This window comes from Gopherus flavomarginatus, chromosome 7 (genome assembly GCF_025201925.1).
Source record: "Gopherus flavomarginatus isolate rGopFla2 chromosome 7, rGopFla2.mat.asm, whole genome shotgun sequence".
NCBI lineage: Eukaryota > Metazoa > Chordata > Testudines > Testudinidae > Gopherus > Gopherus flavomarginatus.
The window spans coordinates 49101475-49123462 of NC_066623.1; the positions used below are offsets into that span (position 1 = coordinate 49101475).

The 21988-nt window shown below is 42.2% G+C and overlaps 1 protein-coding gene across 1 annotated transcript in view; it reads right to left on the bottom strand.

Moving 5' to 3' along the window:
* Positions 1-20905, bottom strand: part of TMEM121 (transmembrane protein 121) — a 330037-nt gene extending 309132 nt beyond the window's left edge. Inside the window, exon 1 of the mRNA XM_050963361.1 lies at positions 20894-20905. The gene's annotated coding sequence lies outside the window, so the exon portion shown is untranslated. The remainder of the gene's footprint in view (positions 1-20893) is intronic.
* Between the last annotated feature and the right edge of the window lie 1083 nt (positions 20906-21988).

Below are 21988 nucleotides of genomic sequence, written 5' to 3' on the forward strand. Positions count from 1 at the left end.
GTTCTTGGCTTGTGTTATACAGGAGGTCAGACTACATGACCTCAATCATAGACTATCAGGGTAAGAAGGGACCTCAGGAGGTCATCTAGTTCAACCAATCCCCAGACAGATTTTTGCCCCAAAGGGCCCCCTCAAGGATTAAATTCACAAGGCTGGATTTAGTAGGCCAATGCTCAAACCACTGAGCTATCCCACCCCACATGGCTCCTTCTGGCTTTGGAATCTAAGAATCGGTGATCTACTGACCAATGACAACTAACCAGAAACATCATATAGCAAACCTCAAATAGCATGTAGAAATAGAGAACTGTTTGCAGTCAACACATGGAGTTAGGATAATTGTTAAAACAAAAAAAAATCAAAACTTTGTCAAATACATTTCAAATAACTAATAGATCTAATGTACTTATGATCTGCTAAAAAAAAAACCCTTAATTTGATACATTATTGTTGCAAATTATTTGCTCAGTTCAGAAAGAAATACTTGTAATTTGAAGAGGTTTCCCAACCTTTTCTCCCTTTTTCATGTCTCCAGTCAAACGTTCTACAGGCACCAGCAGAGTTAGGGATACCTCATTTCTAGAGCAACACCTGTGACAGAATTTCAATGTGTACACATTATTCATACTTTGTAATGAATTGGCAATGTGAACCACTGGTCACTACTAGATAGAAGCAGAACAGCTTAATATGTCATATGCCTTGTACTTCTAGGAGCTAATGGAGAGTCTGCTTTAGCTGAAATAGTAGGGATCTGGGTCTACGCCCAAGCCAATGCCTTTCTATCTATGCTGTTTCTTGGCTGCAGCCACATTCATAATCTGTCGATAGCTAACAAGGAGAGACAGCAAAAGCTCCTTTTCTCCAAGGGCAGGAAGTTGGGCTGCTGGGTATGGGCCCAATGGGAATGACTTCAAGGCAGCATGAGAGTTGAGTGCAGGAACAGAAAGGAGGCAAGACTGCATACGACTCTCTCATAGCTGTTCCCAGCTGCCTGTGCACTTTCTACAGTAGGTTGGGGCTCACTCTTCCTCTGCTCTACATTGCAGCCATAGGATGCTGGCTTATCAGCTATTCAGTCAATACCCCCGTTAACAAAGATTGGCATCTCCTGTGAGCAAGACTGAGCCTCTTAGGAGTTTGTTAATTAAGGAAAGTGATGCCTAGCTGAAACTGCAAGAATGAGCTCAAAGGAAACACAAGTACAGAGCACCTGCCTCTGGCAAGTGGGGATGGCTTTGAGCCCAGGAAGGGCTAGGCTGTGCTGCAGGATTCAGGTCACTTTGTTAGGTGGGGGAGGGAGCAGCAAGGGAACATGACCCATTGCTCTGAAAATGAACCTGTGTTTTCTGGAATAAAGTGGAATGGGCTCTTAGGTCAGAGCAGTTCTCTCTGGCCTCTCTCATGTTGCGTGTCACAAGAGTGTTAGAGAAGCTCATCCAGAAACCTGAGCCCTCACAGCACAGTGTGCAGCATGATTGGCTTTAGAAGTCTGCAATTCCAGTGCTTTGGCTTCACACTCAGCTCTGCCCATCCCCATGCAGCACGCTCTGCCACTTCAGTGCTGCACTCTGTTCCATCAATGCACCTCCATCCTAATCCACACCCCCATCTTCCATTCAAACCCGGAGCAGCTGAGTGTTACACGGAGACTGGCAAGTACTGTATTATACCAGTAACTTCTTTTTGCTCATGTGGACTAATGTCAAGTGGGGCCTGGGGGAGATCAAAGGCATTTTTGTGATCAAAATCAGATTTGAACTCAAATGTGTACACATGAAAATTAGTGCCTGAATCTCTTCACCTCTGAACCCACTCTGACACATGTCCTTGTGGAATTGTCGGATGTTTCTATCTGCAATGTTCCTTGCCCTCCAGTTATGTTTTTACAATGAAACACTAAATGATTTTAGTGGAGTTACTCAGATGTAAACCTTGAATGATGAAATGGTGGAACAGGCCCAATGTTTCCTGAAGAGATGGCCTGGGAGACAATAACTAGATGAAAAGTTCACTTGCGAAACATTCTTGCTCTTGTTTTGCCACCTTCCAGGTCCCATGCTCTTTGCTGCGTTGAACCATTATTTCATTCTGGCTCTTTCAGAAGAGTCTGGAAGCTGCACCACCGCGGTATCAGTGCCTGGGTAGAAGTAAGTGGTGTTAAAATATCCCCATGTGCCTGAAAGCTCAGCTCACTATAATATGAGGGGGCTGCCTTCTCTTTCTACAACCTCCACACCTTTCCCTCTGGCTGAAGCACAGGCTGTGGGGAGTGCTGTAGACTGAGTGAAAGCAGGGTGACCAGACAGTATATCAGGTGTCCTCCCTACAGGCTAGTGCAAATGGATGATGTATTGCTACAGCCACCACTGCCTCTATTTCCCCTTTGTCAAGGGTCCTATAAAAAACTAACTCAGCTTCCAGTCACCTGCTCAGCCCAAAGTCCTTTAATTCACTTTCACCAGGCTGGCAACAGAATTTGTTCAAAACTGAATTCAAAAGTCCCAGTAAGACCCAAAACAAAAAGTCTTTCATCAGTTCCAGCTGAAGAACGGTGTCACTGCCTGAATAGTTTGACAGGGGCTGTTGGAAATTCCAGGGTTCCGGAACCAATGCAGGCTGCTCTTCCTGCTCCTCAACCGAATGTACCCAACAGACAAAGGTAGGGCTAGTAGCTAGCCTTGTTACTAGAAAAGCGCTTGACTGGGCCTCCCCACTGTCGGACCAAAGCAACCCAGTGCTTTCCAATTGGGACACCTTCCTGCAAGCCTTCGCAACCATCTTTGATGACCCACATCACGTCTGCTCAGCAGAGGCTGCCCTCCGAAAGTTTCATCAGAGGGCAAGAGACAGCAGACTAGTTGCCCACTTCTGACAGCATGCGGCTGATGTTGACTGGAATGCGGCAGCACAGCTATACCAGTCCCAGGGTGGTGGGACTCAGAGAGGATGTAAAAGATGAGCAAGGCTGGGGTGTTTTGTGGACATAGCACAAATCCCTGATTAGAAATACAGACGTATGCACACAGTTGGAGCCATGATGGCTGACTGACTCTGTATTGCCGAGAGAGAAGAAAACATAGTAATTACTATATAAAAGCAGAATCAACATAAGCAGCTGCTTAAGAAATTCACAGAAACAGATTCAGCACCCTGATCAATACATTCACATACATCACATTTATCGTCCCCCCAAAATGAAATGGGCACATCCTCAGAAGCACTTGTGGGGGAACAACACAAGGTCCAGTTACGTGTCAAGTCTTTCAGGTGGCTGCATTTTCTTTCTGGATAGCATCTGCCAACATTTTGAACGCTCCTTGAGGAAAGAGTGTGTCTGCAGCAATGCCTGAATCAGATGATTCTGGCTGTTCAGCACTGCTGCTTTCCGATACAATGTTACTGGCTGTTGCATCAAACAGGGGAACCAATGTTGGAACAACTGATGGCTCCTCCAGTTTTTGCCTCTTTTATCAGCCACAGTCACTCCCAAATCTCACAATTGATCAATGTGGAGGCCCAAAAACATATTGAATGCCACTAGTACTATATAGGACAAAGGACCTATTTGCGTACTAACAATTGCCAGAAGCCATGTTCTGGGTCCCTGATAATCACATGCCAGCATTGTTTGACACACTTGCAGCTGATAAAGTGACTGTTCTCTCTTGCCATAATTTGACTTATTTGATGACTTCTGACTTGTAGATATAGATTGGCTTTAATAAAATTCAAGCATGACCTGAGATTTCTGCCCATAAGCAGCCCTGCAGGTGTTTGGTTTGTTAGGCAAAAAGTTTCTTTTTCCCAAGAATTAGGCAAATACAGACAATACTGAAAGGGGGTTTATTCACATTACTGGGAAGGCTAACAAGCAGCTTCAAAAATATGGTGCCACCGTGGCCAGTTATATACATTCTCTTATTAATTCATTTGCATTCATTTGTACATACAGAGACAGACATTGTTACAAGTTATCATAACCTTAGTCCCAGATTTGGACCTTAGCGTCCAAAATATGGGGGTTAGTATGAAAACCTCCAAGCTTAGTTACCAGCTTGGACCTGGTACCTGCTGCCACCACCCAAAAAATTAGAGTGTTTTGGGGCACTCTGGTCCCCCTGAAAAACCTTCCCTGGGGACCCCAAGACCCAAATCCCTTGAGTCTCACAACAAAGGGAAATAATCCTTTTTCCCTTCCCCCCTCCAGGTGCTCCTGGAGAGATACACAGACACAAGCTCTGTGAAACTACACAGAGAGACTCCCCCCTCTCTGTTCCCAATCCTGGAAACAAAAAGTACTTTCCTATTCCCCCAGAGGGAATGCAAAATCAGGCTAGCAATCCAACACACAGATCTCCCCGATTTCTTCCTCCCACCAATTCCCTGGTGAGTACAGACTCAATTTCCCTGAAGTAAAGAAAAACTTCAACCGGTCTTAAAAGAAAGCTTTATATAAAAAGAAAGAAAAATACATACCAGGTCTCTCTGTATTAAGATGATACAATACAGGGTCAATTGCTTAAAAGAATATTGAATAAACAGCCTTATTCAAAAAAAATACAAATCAAAGCACTCCAGCACTTATATTCATGCAAATACCAAAGAAAAGAAACCATATAACTTACTATCTGATCTCTTTGTCCTTACACTTAGAAACAGAAGACTAGAAAGTAGAAACTACTTCTCCAAAGCTCAGAGAAAGCAGGCAGACAGACAACAAAGACTCAGACACAAACTCCCTCCACCCAGAGTTGAAAAAATCCGGTTTCCTGATTGGTCCTCTGGTTAGGTGCTTCAGGTGAAAGAGACATTAACCCTTAGCTATCTGTTTATGACACAAGTCAAGAGAGAACCCTGAACAAAGATAAAAATAAGAACAGTATGTACCTATAGATGTCATCCTAATTGCATCAAACATCTATGACTACCTTGTGGGGGAAAGAAGCTGGGGGGGCAAGGTAGCTGCTTTCCTCACTGAACTGCCCCTTTCCGTGGGCACAAGCTTTGTTCCTTCTTACTGATAAGCTGAACTAAGTTATCATGTATTGACAGAAAGTATCTCCTTGCTTTCAGTAGTTTCTGTCTTTTTTACTGGCTGAATTTTAACTCCTTCCTGAGAGGTTCATTGTGGCATGTGCTGCAGTTTGATATGCTAGTAAGAAGAGTGATAGCTTCTGCTGTAATGACCCCATCTCATCTGTCATGCATCACTTGAAAGTTTGTACAAACCTTTCAGCCTAGCCATTTGTGGCTGGGTGATATAGTGCCAAGGTAATATATCTAATACCATTTTCCTTCATGAACCACTGAAACTCTTCTGAAGTAAATTGAGGGCCATTGCCACTCACAATTTGCTCTGGCAGTTCAGTTGCAAAAAAAAAATCATAGTTTTTCTATTGTCTGTGCAGCTGTGGTGGTTTTCATGCAAAAACGTTCTCCCCATTTGGAATGGATATCTACCACTCTTAGATACATCATTCCAAAAATTGTCCTGCAAAACCAGTATACTGACATTGCCAGGGAGCTGATGGCCATTCCCAGGGATGAAATGAGGCTGGTTTAGGCATGCACTGCACCTGTTGGCATTCCAAACATTCCGTAGCAAGCTGCTCTATTTGATGGTTAATGACTAGCCACCATATAAAACTCCTGGCAAGCACCTTCATTTTTATTTGCCCTCGGTGACATACATGGAGCTCTTCTAAGACTCTTGTGCATAGTTTATTCGGTATAATAACATGAATTCCCTACATGACATACCCTCTATGTATGGTAAACTCATAGAAAGTCGCAAGCTTAGGGCTGTCAGTATTTCCCAGCCCTTCAGAGTGGCTTCATGAACCTGAGCTAGTGTAGGATCTCTCTTGGTTTCTTGCTCAATCAAATTACAAGTCTCTATTACAGGTTATCCTTCAACTAGCATGGGCAGGTGGGAGGGCCCATATGCATTTGTGTGCACTTGTGTTCTTTTCAATTCAATGTCATAGATGTAACCAGTTCAGAAGAGAGCCCAGTGTTGCATATGTGGTGGTGGTGTCACAAAAACTCCCTACCCCAGATGAAGTATTGCCACTAGGAGTTGGTCGTCTGTGACAAGGGTAAATTTTCTCCCATATAGATACAGGTTGAATTCATAGCCCATACCAGGCTTAAAGCCCCCTTGCCTATTTGTGCATAGTTACTATGATGAGTTGTCACCCCTGGGGTGCAGTCTGGGCGCTGAGGTATCATTGAGCCCCCTGGCCCACCAACCTGGGCTCCATCTCACACTATACTGCTGTGACAAGCTGCAGAGCCCTCCAGCCTGCACTTTCACCAGCATACATAGAGGTAGGGATGCACACAGTGCAGTTAAATACAGGCTCTCTGACCAGTCCCTGCATAGGAAGGCTACAGTTAAGGCAACTCCCAGCTCTCCAGGCACACACCCCCTCTAGAGTATAAACCCAAAATTATACCATCTTGTGCTGCACAGGGAACTGTACTGGGTAAGCTCATATAATTTACCCCCTTCCTCAATGTGAAGAGGAAAATTCAACAGCCTTTGCCCCTGAGTTATGACTCCCACACACTTCACTCCAACTCACTGGTTTAGACAAAGAAAAACAAGTTTATTAACCACAAAAGACAGATTTTAAGTGATTATATGTGATACCAAACCGATCAAAGCAGATTACCTAGCAAATAAACAAAAATGCAAACTAAGCTCAATATACTAAATAGATTGGATATGAATAGCAGATTCTCATCCTAAGAGATGAAACAAGCAGGCTGCAGTTTCTTAAGGGGCCAGCTGCACTTGCTTTACAGCTTGGAATCCCCAGGTGTTTCATTCACAGGCTAGAAATCCCTTTAGCCAGCACTTCCCCCAGTTCAGTCTTTGTTCCTCGGGTGTTTCCAGGAGTTTTCTTTTGTGGGGAGTGAACACCAGGTGATGTCACTCCCTGTCTTATATAGCTTTTGCGTATGATGGGAACCATTTGTTTCAAAGCCTGGTTCCCAGACCAGTCTCTGGAAAAATACTGACATCCCAAGATGGAGTCCAGAGACATATGGTCTCATCATACGTCCTTGTAGAGTCATAGCAGCCGTTACTTGGAGGTTGTCTGCAGTGTTTTCAGGAAGGCTCCCCAGGTGGGAGATAAGTTTCTCCTAAGGCTTATTGTTTTTTCCTAATGGCCCATTGCCCTGAATAGGCCCTACCCTACCCATTATCTAGACTGAAAGCATCTTGCCTGGTGGGTGTCACCCAGGTGTAACTACATTTGAAATACAGATACATAGTCAATATTCATAACTTCAGATACAAAAATGATACATGCTTACAAATCGGATAATCATATTCAGCAAATCATAACTTTTCCAATGACACCTCACATGATTTATCTTGCATAAAATACATCATAATTATGTCATAATCATATCATAATATCACTGTGAAGAATATGGGGTGCAGAGTCACAGTTACATTCTACCACTGAGAGAGATCTGGAGGCAAATGCTATGGGTCTTTAACTGCTGTCTGGCACTGTATGTGGTATCACTGCCCCAATTCCATATGAGGAAGCATCTGTGGAAGAAGGGAAAGAATTGACAAGGATTTGTAGGGGATCTTAATGCATGTCAGTCTGTTAGCAAGAGTTAGGCTAATTGTAACCCTCATGACGTGAGATTTGTAGAAGCGAGGATTGCGTGAGGCGAGTAGGAAAGAACCGTGTGAGAAGTTATCACGACCTTGCACTGATAATTAAATACGTAGACTGGCGCCCAACATGGGGCAAATAAGATAGCAGGATAGCCTATGTATAAACAAAATGCAGCTGTTGCTCATTATTGTCTGTATTATTGCTTGTTATTGTCTGTAACAAAGGTATAAATGCTTGCTGTAATTGTTTACCTGTTGAGAGACCTGTCCGGGACTGGGGTGACCCAGTGTCCTAGGGCACTCCCTCCCTCTATTGCAATTGCTGGAGTTAATATAAAGTATTTGATTTTGCTGCACCCAAACAAAAAGCGAGAACTGAGTTTTTCTCCAACAATTTTGGGGCTCGTCCGGGATGGCAACGCCCACGGACCCACGGGCAGCTGCTAAGGATCGTTCCCCTTTGAACCTCATGATGCCACAATAGAGGTAAGAGACCTTTTGAAATCTCTATTGGGGTGTCGGAGGAGGACTGTCTGTGGGGACATCTGTGTCCGTTGGGCTCACGCCATCTGAACTTATTGACTGTGCAGCAAGATCAGATGCAGAGTGGTATTGGGGGAAAGCCCCAATCAGGTTAGTTTATAGCAGTACTGGGAAACTGCTGGGTTGGCCAACAAGGTAATGCATAAGGTAATGCATTAGGTAATGCATAGTGAGATGCATTAGAGATGCACCGGTGCTGAGGGGTTTTTACCATCTCAAGAGGGGTTGTTATACCACCTCATGGTATTGGGTCCGGACATAAGGTACAGATGCATCGTGGTATTTGGAAATAAGGCCTTGGGGTGTGTGTGTGTGTGTGTACACTAGTGTGAGTGACTGTTACCGGAAGACGCCCAGAGTACCCTGTGAAGTGAAAGCTCGTGACCAGGACTACTCTAACGCAAGCCCGGTAACTAGTGGATCTTTAGAAGATCCGACCCACGGTGGGCTGACTTGGCCTGGCATCGTCCGGTGAGGAAGCTACCTGGGTCTAGGAGCATGTGTACCCTTCCCCTTTCCTTTTCCGTGTGGGCTACTGACAGTCTGATCATCTCACTGGATGCAATCAGAGTAAGCGGCGCCGTCTCTCAGAGACTAGCCGACGCTCTTTGCTGAAAGGAGGTGTAGGAGGGTTGTGGCCATCCTCGTTAGCCTCTCCTGTGTGAGTACCCTGTAGGGAGAGTTTCTAAGTTTATGTGCCGCTAGCGCGGACAGGGCACCCTCCCTGTGTATGTAAGTGGAAAATGGGTGGGGGACAATCTAAATATTCCAGCTCACCCCCTAAGGGTACCCCATCTTATTTCATGTACGTACATTATGGTCCAACAACCTGCAGGTATTTAGAGTATTGGAATCTTTACACGTGTGAAAATCCATCTAAACAATGCCCACTAGAAGGTACCTTCAATCTAAATAAGATCATACATCTAAGAGGAGCTTTTAATCACCAAAAAGCCTCTGACAGTGTGAGCAATTTGTCTATTGAGGAAAGGAACGGGTTAATTAGAAATTCAGCTTGGCCCAGAGGTAAAGAGAAAGTTGCTCTGCGTTTAAGGTCAAGAATCAACGCAGATTATGCTAAGTACAAAGGAAAACTGCTTTCGGCCCCAGCTGGCTGTGAAAAGATATATACAGAGGCAAACTAAAGGCAATACAAGTTACAGAACTGAGATTACATTTGCAAAGCTTAACTGTCCAGTGAGATCCAACAGAGTGCCTTTGTGACCCCGGAGCTGGTGTGGCTTGGTGACACCGAAGAAGCCACAGGCAGCCGACCTGGACTGGAATCTCTGAAAGAAACGCCGCAGGAGATTCCAGGGTGTAAAAGAACAGTCCTCCCAACAGCGAAAGCATGTTGGAAATTCTGGACAAGCTGTATACAGGATAATCTCCCGTCCACCTCTCTCCCTTCTCTGAACGTTATACACAGACGTGGCCAGTCTGGACATGTGTGAGTATGAAAACGGCATGGGGCTTGGGGCATTACTGTTTTTCCTGAGTGATGTGGGAGCGTTCCCAACATTCTCCATTGTTGTTTTATTATTTTATTAATGAAGCTTTAAAATTCAGTTATATGGTGTGTTTTCTTTATCTTCCCCCAACGTCCTGCAGTGTCAGCCTGATCACCTGACACAAGGGATAGGTTGGTAACAGAAATTTGTCACAGTTTGGTGAGCAATTGAGAGGGGGGGAGCCCTGCAGAATTTACACCATCTATTTGTTTTACCCTTGTTATTTTTATGTTTGCTTTGCTTGGTATTGTTGATGTTATATGTTAAGGAGTGCATGATTAAAGGAGTGCCCACTCTCAGCCGCAGTAAGTCTGAGAACTGGAGAGGGGTTTAGCATTCCTCTGTCCACTCTGGTTGACCGGGAAGGGTGGCAGGTGGATCTACCCCAGTTGTAGCAGGACTGGGCAATAGAGAAATTGGAGAAAAGGGAAGAGATGTGTACTTGATAACTAGAATTGAGCAATTAAGAGCATAGATCATGAACCAGGCAGCAACTCAAACCTACGCCCAGGGCAAGTTGCAGGCCTTGAGATAGGACTTCCAGGTAGAAAAGGAAGCCCTGGCTAAGCAAGTACCGGTCCTTCAGGGACTTGTCAAAATGTAACCATTTGTGCTCAGCATACGCCATAACAGCAGTGTGTTTGCTACAAGAGGAAATTGAATAGTTAAACGCCAATGGGCCATGCGTTTCTGCCCAGGTGGCAAGCCTCTTGAGGGAGGACTCAGGTAGTCTTATGGGTAAGAATGTTTAAGGGAAGAGACCAGGAGGGGTGGGTGCTAGTTGAGAAGCCCACCCTCCTAGCTAAACTGGTAGTGGAACAAGTTGGTGCCCATGGAAGGGACGGTTCAGCAAGGAAAGCAGGATTGGGCCCAAGCGGGCAGGCAACAGACAGAGAGATTGCAAAACAGGTTGGAGAATTTTGAGGGTGTAGTGGAAGAAAGGAGTAAGTAAGTGTAAGCATAGGGATTTCAAATACCCAGGACAATACTTGAAATGGTGATTTGAGTTGATAAAAGTGGCTGTTGGGAGACAAGCAAGTGATTTAAGGGAGAGTGAGAAGTTAACTCTCTAGTTGCTGGAGGGAACAGCAGTTGAACTTTGTAAAATGCTAAAGAGGAAAGTTCTTGGTGTCTGTGAAATGTTTGTAAATAAATTCAGGCAAAGAAATCATTAGATTGCAATCATTTGGCTATGAACAATTTAGCTGAATTAGCTAAAGAAATATATACAGTGCTATGTCACTGAAATTTTATTAGGCTCTAAGGGGCACTATAAGTAGTGATGTTTTCTTTCAGTGTTTGAAAGCAGGAGTTAAAAGTAAAAAGCAATCAAAATTCTGGTAAAGTTAATTATGTCCCTTTTAAGGTAAGAATCTTTAAGCTGTGGATAGCTTTGGATCCAAAAGCAAGCCAGAAAGCATCTGTATTAATGCAAATTATCTAATTGATAAGGTAGAAGCCACTGAAACCTGGGCTGCCTATGAAACAAATACAAGGAAATATGGGGTAATTCCTCTGTTTTGCCTGAAATCAACAAGGGTATTTGTATATTTTAAGTGATGATTGACTGCCCAGAAGGGGTAGACCTCTGTTTTTTTTGTCTTTCAGATAATCAGAGAAAACTGATGCCAGCTGAACAGCATTCAACGTATCATGCATTTACTGGCACAACAGGAATTATGTTTTGTGCTCTATGTCGTGTCTTGTGGTGTTTGTCTCGTGGCCAAAATTGTTGTGTTTAATAGTTTCATAGGATAGTCTAGTTAAAATCAAATAGAAGGGTTAAATGCAGATACTTGTTTTATTCAATTTTGGAATATAAAGTGTTTGGATAAATCAGGAGAATGTGATAAACTAAAGTCTAATACATTTCCTTAAGTAAAAAAAAGAAATTTCATTGGCCAGATTGTTAATTAAAAATTTTTTGTTAAAATTTGCCTACAAACAGTCTTTGGAAGCAAGGACATGAAAAGTTAACCCACTCCCCATATTGTCCATGGGATCCTTCTGGCTACTTCAGATTTCTAGCCAGAGGGCTGGGGATGGTGGGAAGCTATTGGACTAGAGGTTGTATTGAGTGAACTCCTCAAAGTGGGTGTGCTTGTCCTGGCTTGTTGCTCCAGAGCTCTGTATAAAGTTATTGTAGTGGAAGGGTATATGTGGCATACGTTGAATATTAAGACTAATGTACTATATAACGGTAATGTTTATGTGTTCATGGTTGGGAAAAAGGTGTATGAGTGAAGAGTAGAAGTTTCCTTTATAGGTTAAAAGAAGCCAAGAAAGGGAGAAGGAAAAAGAGCAGAATGAGTTAACTGGGAAAATATAGCTAATATGCTCAAGCTAAAGATAAGACCCTGACTCCATTCAAGGACACTGCTCACAGCTAAAACTTGGCTGACAACCAAGAAAAGGAAGGGGGGCTTGAATGTGCCCAAGCGGTTATGAGATCTGCAAAACACTGCCAGGCACTAATGAAATGTGTTAGGTTTCTTTTCTCACAGGTAAAGAAGCGCTACCCAAAGACCCTAGCAGCCCTGCCACTCCTTGGATCAATGTAAAGGTCCACCAACGAAAGACTGCTCTGGCTCCACACTGGAAAGTCCTGCTGACTACAAACACCACTGTGAAGTGCCAAAGACTGACTGCCTGGACCCATGATTCTCACTGCAAAAAGACCCCTCCACCTCAGGAGAATTCTCCTACTGATGATTAGCCATTTCTCCTTCTAGCTCCACGGTGCCTTCTGGACAGTAGGTAAAAAGAACAAGGTGAAGTGCTAGTAACCTCTCCCTTATCCACTGACAGATCTACTGTGCCTTTGAATTTTTCTAGAAGAATCAAAACCATTACAGGGTAATGTGCTGGTAACCTCTTCCCTGTAGGATGCTGAACCACGACTGTTTTGGGAAAGAAGGAACACTCACTCCACTGAAATTGCCAAAGTCCAGGAATTCCTGACTAGAAAGGACATTAAGAACTGATCCTGGTGAAGAAACAAAGAATTATACACTGGCAGGAAGAAATTTGTGGGACCCTGCTTGGGAATGTGGTATTGATTGGATTTTGGGGTTTATTGTACAGGCTGTGCCCTGTGTTTTGGATAAATACTTCAGTATGTATTGCTCTCTCTAATTGGATTTTTAAATGATAAGTACTAAAGGCACTTTGTTGTCACTGTCTCTGCCACTTACTCCATTACACTATTACCCCTGTAATACATCCAAATACAGACAATGCCATATATTTGATAAAACCAATGACCAAGGCCTTCACACTTTAGTGATTTATTTAAAGATTGTTTGGGAAAAAAAAAGAAAAAGAAAAAAAAAAAAGGAAAAATATTTTTTAAAGTTCAGGATATCCCATATAAGTGAACAATTGAGTGGAGAACAAATGGATCAGTGGAAATAAAGATCCATAATATTACTGCAAATGAACTCCAAAAATTTATAATTGGAATTGATGGGTTCCATAGTGAAGTAGATATGATGTCTATACCTGGAATTTGTACTGGGTTACATGAAAGAAGCCCTTATTGTTATTTGGTTACCCAATTAGTAAATAATCAAATGAATACCCAAAGAGTTTGTTCTGCCACTGGAAATTTTACTTATATTGAAACCATTCCAGTGACGAATAATGTAACCTGTACCTTATTGCAATACACCCTCTCCTATGCTATTAATGTCAATGCCTCTTGAAAGTACCTGAGATTAGTTAAAGGTATACAACCAACAGATGTGATATAGTACTACACCAAATAGATATGTATTAGGATATCAATGGATTGTGATTAATACAACACTAGGGGCTGCCATTAGATTAGCACAACAGAGGGCCTGGGTTATTTCCTCTGGAAGAAGAGGGACTTGACTGGATCCCTGTGGGATGGGGCCAATAGCGCAGCAGCCATTTGGAATATTTTTAAAAGCCAAGAACATGATGAGAAATCAGGCCAACTAGAAAAGGCCACTAGCCTTATTTCTGGAGCTCAGCTAACCCAAGTACAGGCTAGAGTTGGTGAGTTACATGTTATTTCCACCCTTAGTTCTATGACCCAGAAGTTACTAACAGAGATGGTATTGAATATCACTGAGGCTGGGAAGGCATTGCAGTGGGATCTAGCACGTTTGGAAATTCAGGATTTCCTGAATGACCAGCTGATGGCCATTCAGAGTGATCTTGAGCATCAGACTTGGCCCACTGCCCTTACAGATACATCAGGAGTACCATCTGATCTGTGGTCATGGAGACATATCTGGACACTTTCTGAGTGGAAGTGTGGACATTCACAGTGCTCCTTCCAAGCATTTGAACCGGATGGGGAGGTTTGGCTCCCACATACCAAATCCTGACGGGTCCATGGGAAGGATGCATATGGGACTGGATTATCCACCGAGACATCTGGGAAATTAGACCACCTGGTATACCTAACTGATTTATAGTCAGCACCTCTAAAAAAACACCTGATATTTTGTATAGGAATAGGGAGTCAATGGACATTTGGCTGTTAGAACCCGTGCAGCTTCAGTGTATCCATAAACTGAAGCCAAGGGAAGTTGTCACTGTTTATGATAACATTTGCTGTGAGGGTAGAGGACAAGGAACTATCCTGACAAGACAATTACTTTTCAAGCTAATGATAGCTGTATATATGTTAAAACCACCACATTGCAAGATATACATTTTAATCTCATCATCACTGCAGACAATCATATTGTTTATTGGCCTGCAGATAGAATTTTGCAAGTAGCCCTTAGTTTAATTGGACCAGCTTAGTACCTGATCGATTTCAAAATTTGCTTTCATTGTTACCAGAGGTTCAAAGAATCTCTGAATTGCAAGGGCAAATTCACATGCTTCAGAATATATATCAAGCTGAAAAGAATGCCTTTCATACAGCTTATAGAGTGTCTACTTTGTGTACTAAGTATGATGTATTATGATTTGTAACCAAAACTGTACAACAACCTCATCATATTATTGCTGTGAGATATTATTGCTTGCATTGTTGTTAGTTAGTTTAAAATTATGTCATTGCTGTTATAAAAGACATAATAATAGTAATACCTTTCATGTCCATGCTAATCATTAATTGTCATTATATCCAGTGAAAACCCCTAAGGTTGAAACATCTGATGTAGAATCAGAAATCCATGGCTCAATGCAAATAGAGATCTGAGGATATCTGTTGTACTAGAAGTACAAAAGGGGGGAGTGTGGAAGAAGGGAAAGAATTGACAAGGATTTGTAGGGGATCTTAATGCATGTCAGTCTGTTAGCAAGAGTTAGGCTAATTGTAACCCTCATGACGTGAGATTTGTAGAAGCGAGGATTGTGTGAGGCGAGTAGGAAAGAACTGTGTGAGAAGTTATCACGACCTTGCACTGATAATTAAATACATAGACTGGCGCCCAACATGGGGCAAATAAGATAGCAGGATAGCCTATGTATAAACAAAATGCAGCTGTTGCTCGTTATTGTCTGTAACAAAGGTATAAATGCTTGCTGTAATTGTTTACCTGTTGAGAGACCTGTTCGGGACTGGGGTGACCCAGTGTCCTAGGGCACTCCCTCCCTCTGTTGCAATTGCTGGAGTTAATATAAAGTATTTGATTTTGCTGCACCCAAACAAAAAGCGAGAACTGAGTTTTTCTCCGACACATCATATGCTAACTTCATAGGAAAGATGGGTTAAAGTGTGTACAGTCTGATATGACCAATGGTTTTGCTTCCATGAAAGCTTTTTGACACTCACGTGACCAAACCCACGTTTGACCTGTCTGTAGTAAGCAGTTCAGCAGATGCAATACAGTTGCTAGATTTGATACAAATCAGCTATTGTAGCTGATAAATCCTCGAAATGATCTAAGTTGTGACACATCCTTTCGTGGTAGAGCTTAAAGGAATCCTTTAATCTTTTCCTGAGATTTATGTAGGACTAATTCATCAATAACGTGCCCAAGATAAACTATCAAGTCCTTGAAAAAAAATCACATTTTATCTGATTAGCTCATAACCTACTGCTTATTCTTATACTCCACATTCACTTGCATCTCTCCAGTGGGCACTATTTTTTTTCTTGTATAAGTTTTTAGTAACATTAGTGACTTTCTCAATTTGGTATTTTTAAAAATTCTCTCATACACTGAACATGAAATAACAGACACTGTGGAGCCTGTGTCCATTTCCATTTGGAGCATTTTTCCCATTTCCTGGGGTGTCAGATTGCTGACTTGTCATTTTTTGCTCAGACTATATATGTCCAGGCTGGCTATTCCACTCTCATCGTGTTTGTCACTACTGCCTCTGTCTACAGAATGTACGTTAATGTTCCTTTTTCTATACCCAGATTTGATCTCTCCCTTATTCTCTTAGCATGACAAATTGTGTGGCTATGACCTTTTTTATTACAGTTTCTACAATATGCATCTTTAATCGGCAGTCAGAAGGAGCATAGAATGCTTTTCCACACTGATAACACTACTCTACAGCCAAAATGCTTCTGAAATAAATGTAGTCCAATTTTACTAATTCTGGGTCACTGAGAACGAAAATGATGCTTAAAATTGTTGATTGGCTCTAGTTTTCAAGATATGCTATTGGGTCAGTATATACGACCCTTGACTTGGGAATGGCGGAGGATAAGTGAGTTAGAAAGGGAAGGGACCTCAATTTAAACCAGAAATGACTAAAATACATCTTTGACTGGATCTATGAATAAATCTATGACTGGGTTTGGACAGTACTTGCTTTTGAGGCAAAACAATGAATGATGCAATCTGAAGCTGGTATTACGTCATACAGGATATGAATTGCATCATGTTATTCCTAGAAGTCATGGATGATGCAATCATAACGAAGCTTACATCACTCTTCTGAACAAATTGCCCTATATCAGCTCTAGAAATCATACAGTGTCAGGTGCTCTCTTATTTGTCAGTGTTTGATTTTGCAAAGGGACACATTTCTGTTTAGCCAAAGTGAGCAGAGATGCCTCGTACTTGTGTGAACAGTGCAGATAACTTCTGCTATGTTTGTGGTGAAGTGACTTTTGCATCACAAAAGCGCGGTATAACAACTGTGGTTAAAAAAGCCTATCACCTTTATTTTGGCTGCAAAATTGGAGATCAGGACAAGAGGTGGGCCCCACACATATGCTGCAACACTTGTGCAACAAATCTTGGCCAGTGGTTGAACAGGAAAAGGAAATCTATGCCTTTTGCAGTGCCAATGATTTGGAGAGAGCCAACAGATCATACCAGCAATTGTTACTTCTGCATGGTGCCTCCAGTTGGGAAAGGTGTGTCAAAGAAGAAAAAGTGGACTGTGCATTATGCAAACATTCCATCAGCTATATGCCCAGTACCTCAAGGAGAAGGACTGTCGGTTCCTGATGCGCCAGAATCATTCTCACTTGAGTCAGACGAGGAAGAGGAAGAGGATGAAACTGCTGGTCCTAAACCATCAATGTCACAGGACCCACATTTTCTCCCATCCTCCTACTCTGAACCACACCTCATAACACAAGGTGAACTGAATGACCTTGTCAGAGATTTGGAACTACCCAAGAGTAAGGCAGAGCTGTTGGGCTCCAGACTACAGCAGTGGAATCTCCTGGCAGGCTATCAGGGCAAATGGAGCCCATCAATGCTTGCAGACTATTGCTGGACAGTGACAAGAGATGCTCCATTTAAGGAATACAAGAGACAAGCCAAGAAGTGCCGAGTAGACACTGAATAGGACTAAACTATGTACATAATAGTTTTTTGCCTTTTGTTTCATAATAAATTTTATTTATAGAACCCTTTTGCTGATTTTTAAAGTGTTACATAAACAGAACAGGTGAAATATTATCATGTAAAGCAACCATAAACACATGAAAAGACCTAGGTTTACAATTTGTGATTAAAACTCTACTATCTACACAATATACATAGACATAAACTGTAAAAACTTAAATATCTTAGAAACAGTAGCCAATCAGTTGTTTTAATTGTCATATTTGAATTCAGCACATCAAAATACATAATAAATATCACATTTTATCTCTGAAGCAGACGACTTCTCAAAAATTGTAGACCAGCGTAACATGCATTTGTCTGCTGAGCAGACCAGCTCTTACCTTGGGTTATAGATAGCTTATGCATTTCGACTTCTGTTTGAGTGCAGCTATGCAAATCTAATGCATCTCTTGCTGCAGTTTCCATCACTACTCCAATTTCTACTGCATGTTTAAAGGTAAGATTTTCCTCAGTTAACAGGCTCTTCTATATACGTTCAGTAAGCAGTCCACACATAGATCTGTCTCTTAGGGCCTCGTTAAGCCCATACTTAAAAGCACAGAGTTCTAATAATCTTTTTAACTCTGTTGCAAAGGAGAAAATGGATTAACCTTCAAGATGATTCAGCTTATGAAACCTGAACATCTCTGCTATGATTAGGAGTTTAGGTGACGTGCTCTTGAACAATTTGCACTATATCTGTAAAAGTTTTGTTGGCTGGTTTCTCTGGGGCGATCAGAATGTGCACTAAACTATATGGTTTCATTCCCATCACACTCAGCAATGCTGCTCCATGTTTTTCTGGGGGAACCTCATTTACTTCAAAATGCTGCTCCAGCATCTCTATATGAAGGCCAGTTCTCCATGCATTGTCAAAGACCTCTATATTTCCAGTATAGCCTGCCTTTTCACCCCGCTGCTGTTAGTTTAGTAGTTAAGAGTGTACACAGTTGTAGCAGAGTCCTCTTCCACACTAGGACTCCAAGAAATGTCACAGGTTGTTTTCTGCTGTGATGCATAGAAGGTTCTTGAAATCATCAAAATCAATGGTTGTGGTTTGTGGGCATAGCACAAATCCCTGAGTATGAACCCAGGCAGGCACCTACAGTTGGAGCCATGATGGCTGACTGACTCTGTATTGCAGAGACAGAGAAGAAAAACATAGTAACTGTAGTAAGTGAAGGCCCTGATAAAGGCCCAGTATGAGGCCTGAGGCCTGAACTAAAGTAATGGTCAAGACTTGGCCAAAAAGCAAAGTCAAGCTGTGAGCTGGAAGCCGGCTCGGTTTAAAGATGCTGGCAAGGAAAGGGTTGATGATGCGTAAACATATATTCACCTAGCATATTGAAGTATAAACACGGTACCAGAACTCCTTATGCTGGAACATTCCGCACATAAGAAAGAACAGGCCGACCCATCCCAATGACAGGGGCAAAAGGGTAAAATGATGGATAGAGTTGTTTTGATCGAACCAACATGTAGAAGGTGAGAGGCGGAACCTTACTACGTAGAGGGGTTGCACCTTACTGCGTAAAGGGGTTGCACCTCAATACGTCAGGAGTGATGTGTAACTTGTTTGTACCTGTGTATAAGAATACATCCCTGGGGCAGTGTCTTTGTCCAGCCGAGGGGGCAGTGGAAAGTCCCGCCATTGACTGAGCCGGGTTCATTGCCAAGAGGCACTTTCTCACAGTATGCCCGGTAGACTAAGTAATCTACGGGAACTGCCATTGTGTCCAAGATCGCAATAAACCTAGCCAAGGTGACTTCAAACCTTACTAGACTCTGTGGTCATTGGGGGTTCTCTTCGGGTCTGCTGTGTCAGCTATCTGGGCAGAGCTGGGGCAGCACACAGAGGGAACACACGCGCGCAGCCGAGTGATACCAACAAGGAGAGAGCAGAGCACCACACCGGTAGCATCTGACAACACCTCTGACAACACTGGTGACCCCGACCGCTGATCTGGTGAGTAAGAGAACCTGCCGTGGCAAGAATCGCAATCTAACATGGCAGCAAAACTCGAGCTAGGGAATCACCTGATACCCTCCCTTTTGATCCCCAGGGAGTTTTATAACTCATGGACCAGATGGATTGCCAGTAAGGGGGGTCCATATGAATTGAAGAATGGGGAAACATGGATTGGCATATGTAGAGCCGAGGCTCTGAGAAATAGTAATAAAAGTAAAAAACAGCAAAAATTTTGCAACTACTGTCTATTGCAGTGAAATGGCTGAAACAGCATGCAAGTATGCTGGCCAAACAAGTAATGGAAAAAGCAGGGCAAGTAACAGTAACAAAGAAACAGTTAAAAGAATCAAAAGAAGCTATACAACCCTGGAATGCTCCCACCGCCCTTGCAGGGTAGCAAGCAGCCCAGAGACAACCAGTACAGGAACAGCGAAACACTGGAAACAACTGTAAGGAACCTACAAAAAATACATGTGCCGTCCCCTGTTATAAATATTGGTGGGAAACAGCAGGCTTCAGGTAGCTACCCTGTCCCTGAAGAATGGGGACAGAAGTGGAAAGAGGTGGTCCTAGTAAAATTAAAAGATGAAACTGGGTCCACTGCATTGCAACCATCACCTTATGATAAAAGCCAGGTTCCAGTTAAACTTAAACCGGAACCTAGACTGGTGCCTGTCAGAACGGGACAAGTAAGTGCACAGAAGGAAAGAGTAGCAAACAATACTCTCATTGAATTGGTAAATCAAATGAAGGAAAAAATGGAACAGTTCACAGAGCACATTAGGAGACCGGAGCTGCGACTCGATCGCCAGAGAGTGAATAAAAAAGAATTTCAAAGTAAAAAACTAAAATTAAGCGGGTTGACACCTAGAATCGATGCATTAACACATACAGTTGCCCAAAAACAGTAAACTGCAGCAAAAAAGGGCACTATCATCATCCATTTGGCATGCACACAAAAGCAACAAACACTGTGGGAACAAATTCAGGTTTTACAAGAGCCGATAACTACCCCCAATCTCCTCTCAGAGCCAAGATAAAAACCAGGGGCGCAATTCCCAACTGTGCAGGTTCCCAATTGCTTTGACCAATGTAACCACACTCCGCGCTCATATCTGAAAATAGAACCTTCTTTCTCAAATATTTTTACATACTGGTTAAGTTTTGTCTTTTTTGTGTTTTCTCAGTTTGCTAAACTTGCTGCTGTTGTCTGTACTTTCAAATGCCTTGATAGAGTTAATCTCTCTTGGCTCAGGTCTCGCTACCTATCTAGGTTGCTCTTCACTCACCACCCCTTTTTCCCCCGCCTCTCCTCACTTCTACTTTTTCTCTTTGTTTTAAAAGTTAAAAGTTATAGTTTTTACAGAAACCTCCAAAAGATAAAGCAATTGAACACAGAACAAAACAAGAAACAAAAAGAAAACAATATAAAAACTTTAAATCCAGTAAATTAATTATTTTAACCCTTCAGGAATGCAACAGCTGGAATGATTCCTAACTTTCTTGAAGATATGGTTGCCAAGCAACAGAACTGCACTTTCTGCTTCTAATCCTAACCACTAACTAATATTTGAAACATGGGCTTTTCTTATTTCCATACAGCAGTTTTAAAATAATGTTAAATATAAAGTAATGCAAAATTCCTTGTTACTAAATTAATACAATACATTTGGTAAATATTAATATATTTTTATCAAATTCATACTACAAGTTTTAAATAAGGTAATAACTTGTTTATTCAGATGTTTAACCCTTTTTACTTTTTATTTTTGGTGGTGTTATTTTGTATAGATGAATGCCAGGGAAGATAATGGAGCAAGTAATTAAAGAAATCATCTGCAAACACTTGGAAGGTGGTAAGGTGATAGGGAATAGCCAGCATGGATTTGTAAAGAACAAATCGTGTCAAACTAATCTGATAGTATTCTTTGATAGGATAACGAGCCTTGTGGATAAGGGAGAAGTGGTGGATGTGATATACCTAGACTTTAGTAAGGCATTTGATACGGTCTCGCATGATATTCTTATAGATAAACTAGGAAAGTACAATTTAGATGGGGCTACTATAAGGTGGGTGCATAACTGGCTGGATAACCGTACTCAGAGAGTAGTTATTAATGGCTCCCAATCCTGCTGGAAAGGTGTAACAAGTGGGGCTCCGCAGGGGTCTGTTTTGGGACCGGCTCTGTTCAATATCTTCATCAACGATTTAGATGTTGGCATAGAAAGTACGCTTATTAAGTTTGAGGACAATACCAAACTGGGAGGGATTGCAACTGCTTTGGAGGACAGGGTCAAAATTCAAAATGATCTGAACAAATTGGAGAAATGGTCTGAGGTAAACAGAATGAAGTTCAATAAAGATAAATGCAAAGTGCTCCACTTAGGAAAGAACAATCAGTTTCACACATACAGAATGGGAAGAGACTGTCTAGGAAGGAGTATGGCAGAAAGAGATCTAGGGGTCATAGTGGACCACAAGCTTAATATGAATCAACAGTGTGATACTGTTGCAAAAAAAAGCAAACAT